Below are 6000 nucleotides of genomic sequence, written 5' to 3' on the forward strand. Positions count from 1 at the left end.
TCTGTGCCTCTCACAGCTCAGTTCCTACAGGACACTGTCTGTCCTGGGCACCAGCCAGACTCATACCTCAGAAAGGCAAAAAAGACCCTTTTAATTTACAGAGTTATCATTACCTACCTGCTTTGGGTATACATTTCTGTACCTTCTTACTTTGCTGAACAGAGCCCAGAAAAAGAGTAGTACCAGGAACAGAGTCAAATTTGCCTGAAGGCTTCCCAAGGCACTTGTAGGATTTACCAGGAGTTTCATTAGCAAAAACACCTCCTTCACCTAGGCAGGCTCTAAGCCTCTAATCTGATCCCATCAATAAACTACTATCAAGAATCCTGTATCACAGTGCTGAACTTGCTTGTTCTTTTGCATTTTTACACGTGCACTGTGCCCCCTGGGCAGAGTGACTGCTGGGGCAGCAGGCTTTCCTGCTGAAAGGTGATCAAGGCTTATGCCAAGGGCTCTGCTGGGAGCATGCATGCTCGGTAATCCCTGACATTAAGCAACAGAAAACAGAACTTCCTGTGCAGCCTACTTAATCCAGAAGATGAAATTAATTTTGGATGGTTTCTCTTTCTCAAATCATAATGGTTAAAGAAAGAAGCATTTTATCAGGTTGTGTTGAACATCACTCTCTTCTACAATTTTTAGAAACAGACGCTGCCATGTTCACAGTGGATCTTTTCTTCTTCTTCTTCTTCTTCTTCTAATATGTTTCTTCCCTTTTTTTGTAAATTTTCAGGCTTGTCTAGGGACTCTTTTTGAATTCTAATCCTCTAATCTCAGTGTGATAAAATCTCTCTTAAGAGCTAGAATTGGAGATGCTCTTAAAAGTTGCTTGGAATGCACACAGGCTTCCAGAAGAAAAAACTCATGCTTATGCCTTTTTGCTAATTTAGATCATGTTCTCTGTGCAAGGAGGCTTCAGCCAGGACAGATAAAAGTGAATCAGGGAAGTTTATTCTAACCACTGCTAAACTTTCCTGTCTTGTAATAGGAAATTAAATATTTTTTTTGGGAAAAAAAGTTGTGATGCGGAAGAAATAGACTAGATTGGTGTAAATAAGAAGACCTTGTGTTCATACATTATTTTGCATTTTCCAGGGTGAAGAAAATCCATTAATAGTTTAATTTGCATTGCCAGCAGGATGAACTTCTTGTCCCATCAAATTTTGTTACTGGCTGAGTTCAACCAAAGCTCAATGGATTTGAAATCTCCAGGGACACTGCTGTCCTGGCTGCTGCCTGCTCTGGTCAGCATGTTCTACTCCTTCCCACAGGGAGTCATTCGGGACAACGCTTTCTGCCGGCATCTTGGGGAACAGGACACCTCCCACTCTGGGCTGCTCAAACACATAACTTCTTACCCAGCTGTCTTCCTGGCTAAGGAGATTAAGTATGTTAAAAAGACTTCTGGGAAGCAGTGGGAGCAGTGTCACTGGGACACACAGGCACTGGGATGTTTGCTGGTGGGGGTTCAGGCATTGCTGACAGACCAGAGGTGTCAGTGGACTTTGGTGCCAGGGGCAGACATTTCCCATCTGGCGGGGCACTCGCCACCCCAGCCTGCCACTGGCGGTTGATCATCTCATGAAAAGCCCATTTTCATTAAATAAAAAGAGCTTACTTCAGGCTCAATTTTTGATTTTCAGCAATTGTTTACCTTCATTTGATTAATGTCACAACACAAAGCCTCAGATCTAGTCTTGATAAATGAACACTTTTAATGGTCAGAAGACCAAGTTCAAGGTGAAGCAGTTTCCTGAGCCTGCAACTGAAGGACCAGAGTGAAAACCAGAGAGCACCTATGTCTCTAGTCCCTTCCACAGTATTTTTAAAGATCATCTGGCTGCCCAGGTATGAGATACCACTGCAAATAAGCAGGCATGTGGCACTCCCTAACACCAGCCTCTGGGCCATTACTGGGACTTGCTCCTGCCCAGGGTTGCAGTGCAAAGGCAGGTGAGAGCCCGGTGCTCTTCCTGTCCCAGCCATGCCCTGTGTCCCTGTGCCTGCAAGCACAGATGCCTTGGGGAGGCTGAAAATCACAACTGCTTCCAGCATTGGCAGCAGAAATACCCCTGTATCTCTGCTCCAACCACACTTGGCAAGGTTTGTCCAGTTCCTACTGCCCTTTTGTTCTCTCTTACTACAAGGCTTGACCTGTTTAAGGGCCAAAGGATCTACAGGCCTTTCTCTGACTTAGGTATTTTTAGGCTTTGAGGTTCAGTGATGATCCTTACCCCCTCCTCATATCTGAGTTCTGTCCTGTTGAGATATGAGGGAGAGCCTATCCTTTCTTCAGCTTCAGTCATCACCTCCTCATTTTAGAGGATAACAGTCTCATAAACAACATAGACACTTAAGTTTCAATTTCACAGGGAAGCTTAATTTTTGTGCTGCAACAGCTGAAGATTGAAGGCAGAAAAGGTCCACAATCAATTAATCAATTTGGAAGTGCCTTCACCCATGTTCCCTTTGTTTGCAATACTTAGTTAGGCATATTAATAAGTGAATAGAAATCAAACTGTTCTCAAACAGGCTGGGCCATCAGGTCAATAAGAACAAAGTATTTCATTAAAAAGAGCTCAATAAGATGTTCTCAAAGAGAACACTTTAAGACTGATTTAGAAGAAAAAGGTCAACAAACCACTATCCATGCCAATTGCAAACCAAAACAATCAGAGTTTGCAGAGATACTGGTTTAATCACTAACTGAAAAGACTATTGTTCTGCAAATCTCGAGGCAGGAGCTCTATTGTTGTTATGGGATCCAGTTCAGTCCCAGTACCACAAGTCCTACTCCCAGCATGCTGTCTGTGAGCAAGGGGGGCACCGGGCTTCTTCTTGGCATGAAAAGTGTCACACCTTCCTTCTGTGCCTCCCTGAGCCCAGAAAGTAAAATAATCATCTTCACAGGCAATTTAGCAGGGTGAGAGGCATCTCTGCCATCTGCATTCATTAGCACTGTGGTTAGTGCACCCCATTCTGGGGACAAGCAAGCTTCTGTGTGGTGCTTTTTGGGAGGATGCTTTGAGTTGTGAGGCCTTTTCCATAAATAGTCATGGTCGATTCAGCCCTGCCAGACCATTTCTGGTAAATGGGACACTGGGTTTCCCATATTCTGAGGGGGTGACTGGAGCGTCCCATGGGAAAATGCCAGGCACCCGTGTGTCTTTGTGCCACTTGTGTTGCTTTCAGCAATGTCTGCCTGGATTTAAATAAGAGCCTTTCAAGGCCGGAATTTAAATGGGGCATTTATGGCTCCTTTGTCCTGGCATAGTAAATGCCAGGAGCTGTAGGTCTGTTGCAGCAGCCTGGCTTGGCTGATGGGCTTTTTTTGTGCAGCCCAGATTTATGTGACCTTGTGTCCTGAGATCTTCGATCTGTGGCCAATATTTGTGTGTCCCCTGGGACACAGCAAGGCAGTACTGCAATGGCTCTGCATCCAGAGGTGGCAGCTGGCTCTTGGAGAGCTCTGACAGTTGGAGTTTGGTCACTGATTTCGCTTTGATGCTGTACAAAGCCACCTGTTATGAGAGACGCAAAACTGCCTGAAGCACATCCCTGTGCAGTAATTAAATAGGTAGGCAAGGCTGTGCCCTCTTGGGACACATTTTATTTTTGCCTGCTATAACTAAAGGTAAACTGCAAATTGCCTTGCCAGAAGATATATCCCTGTTGTTGACCTGTCCATCCTTGTCCCCATGGATCACAGGGACAGCACAACCTCCTACTAAGGTGACAGGGAAAGGCTCTCACCTCCCAGCCCTTGCAAGGCCAGTGTTTTCTCATTTTCTTCCCTCCAAGGTCAGCGGGTTGAAGACATGCATCACTCACAAGCCCAGAGCCTCATCTCCCAACCTTATAACCCCACTGGAGTCATGGGGAGGATTTTCACCTGAAATAACCTCATACTGTTGAGGGTTAGAGGATTCCTGCATACAGAAGCTGTGGGTGCAAGTTTTGTGGAGTAGGAGACAGAGGAAGTAGAGAAAATAGGATTTTTCCCCAAGTGAAAGCTCTGACTGCTCTCCTGCAGAGGATGAAGATCAGCTTGGCTTGTCTGTTCCTGAGCACAGACATTGCACTATGGAGAACGCTGCTGTCAGCCACACACTTGTGTAGCACACGTGTGGCTGCTGTTGAGGCCTTGGATGCAGGGGGACATGGAGCAGTGTCAGCAGCCTGGTATTAATGTGTCACCTCCAAAAGTAGTTTGGGTCCCACAGCTGCTTATTCTATGAATTTAAGCCCAAAACTCAGTGTAAACTGCACTTTAGTTGCATTAATGACATTTTCCTTACACCCCTTCCCAAAGATCTCACTTTTCCAAACTGGAAATTATATTTTCAGATATTAAAACACCTGTTGATATGCTTTCCCTTGGTGTAAATTACCTGTGAAATGAGGCTATTTAACTGCTGTAAAATAATGCCAGTTGTGTGCTTACATCTTAGGAGACAAGAAGTCTGCAACAGCAAGGGTAACAGTGATTTTTTCATCAATGAAAATGGTTGGCAGTGTTTGCTCAGAAATTGGGAAGGAATCAAATGATCCAGAGCTAATCTAATTTGCATGGATATTTTACCTTAAATGCCACCTTGAACAAAATTACAATTCTGCAGAAATTTTTAGAAAGGCAGATAAGACTGAGAAAATGAAGACAAACAGAAAACAATACATATCTTAAGAAGGTTGAATTATCCTCTGAAAGTTCTGGTCTCTCCCTGTGGATTATACAGAGAACTCAGGTAACCAGCTATGACTGTATACTTTTTAGCACCCACTGTCTCAGGACTGCTGCTTTCTGAGCATGAGTGGCAATTGCTCCTCACTCTCTCGAATCCAATGTCTGATGGTGATCTGAGATCAAGGCTGTCCCTTAGTTCTGTGCTGTGTGATGTTAATAAGGCTTGGCTTAATAAGTCCCTATTGAAAGTTCAAACAGTTCAAGAAGAGAAAATGAGGCCCATTTGAAGGCAGGTAGCAAATTTGAAAAGGCATGACAACAGCAGAAACTTACAGGAGGTGAAAAGGAAACAAAACAGAGGATAAAGAATGTTGAGGTAGAGGGTTAGTCAAGGTGAAGGCAGTCAAACTGCAGTCTGCCTGATGAAGAGGGGATTCAGCCCCTCTTAGAAAAGAAGGATTAGAGAAGAGTTAATCCTCTCACTGCTTTTTTACTTACAAAATAAGGTCTTATTTGCTTTCAGGTAGGAATTGGCTGTATTCCTGAGAAGAAGGAGAAAGGATGGAGCAGAAAAGAGGGAATATTGCAACTTTGCTGAGCCTCTCAGGGCTACTAGGCATAAGGGTGACTGCAGATGCATGTATCTGCTGCACATCTGCTGCACGTTGCCTTCAGAGAGGTGATGCCTCAGTGTTGCAGGATGTTGTGTTTCAAAAAGGGCTGTGTGACCAAACTGCTGCTTCAGCTCCATGCAGCTCTTCTGCAAATGCTGGGGAAGCCCAGTCCCCTCTCTGGCCTCAGCAATTCCCTGAGTGGGGTCTGATGATGCAGAGGGGGAGGAAGGCTCCAGCAACCTCCTCCTCTGCAGATTCTCCAGCCAGACTGGCTATTGAGGTGGTGGTAATGATGAGGAGATCACTGGGAGAGCTTTGACATCCCTCAAACCATGCTGGTGAGTCCAGCCACAGCACACAGCAATACTTTGTGGTACCAGAATCTATCTCATACACCTAATTTTCTTTTTGTGGGGAGGAGTGAAGGGAGTAGGGTGATCAGTATCATCAGTCACCAGTATCACTCCTCATTGCTATGGGTCCAGGAATGCATCAGGAAGATAGCAGCCAGAGACAGCAATAATCAAAGAATCATAGAACATCTGGCATTTCTGGCTGGAAAGGACCTCAAAGACCATCCAGTTCCAACCCCCATGTCATGGGCAGGGACACCTTCCACTAGACCAGGTTGCTCGGAGCTCCATCCAGCCTGGCCTTGAACACTTGGCTGGAGCTGTGTCCTCACGGCTGCTCTTCTGATGG

This window comes from Vidua macroura, chromosome 3 (assembly GCF_024509145.1).
Source record: "Vidua macroura isolate BioBank_ID:100142 chromosome 3, ASM2450914v1, whole genome shotgun sequence".
NCBI classification, from domain to species: domain Eukaryota; kingdom Metazoa; phylum Chordata; class Aves; order Passeriformes; family Viduidae; genus Vidua; species Vidua macroura.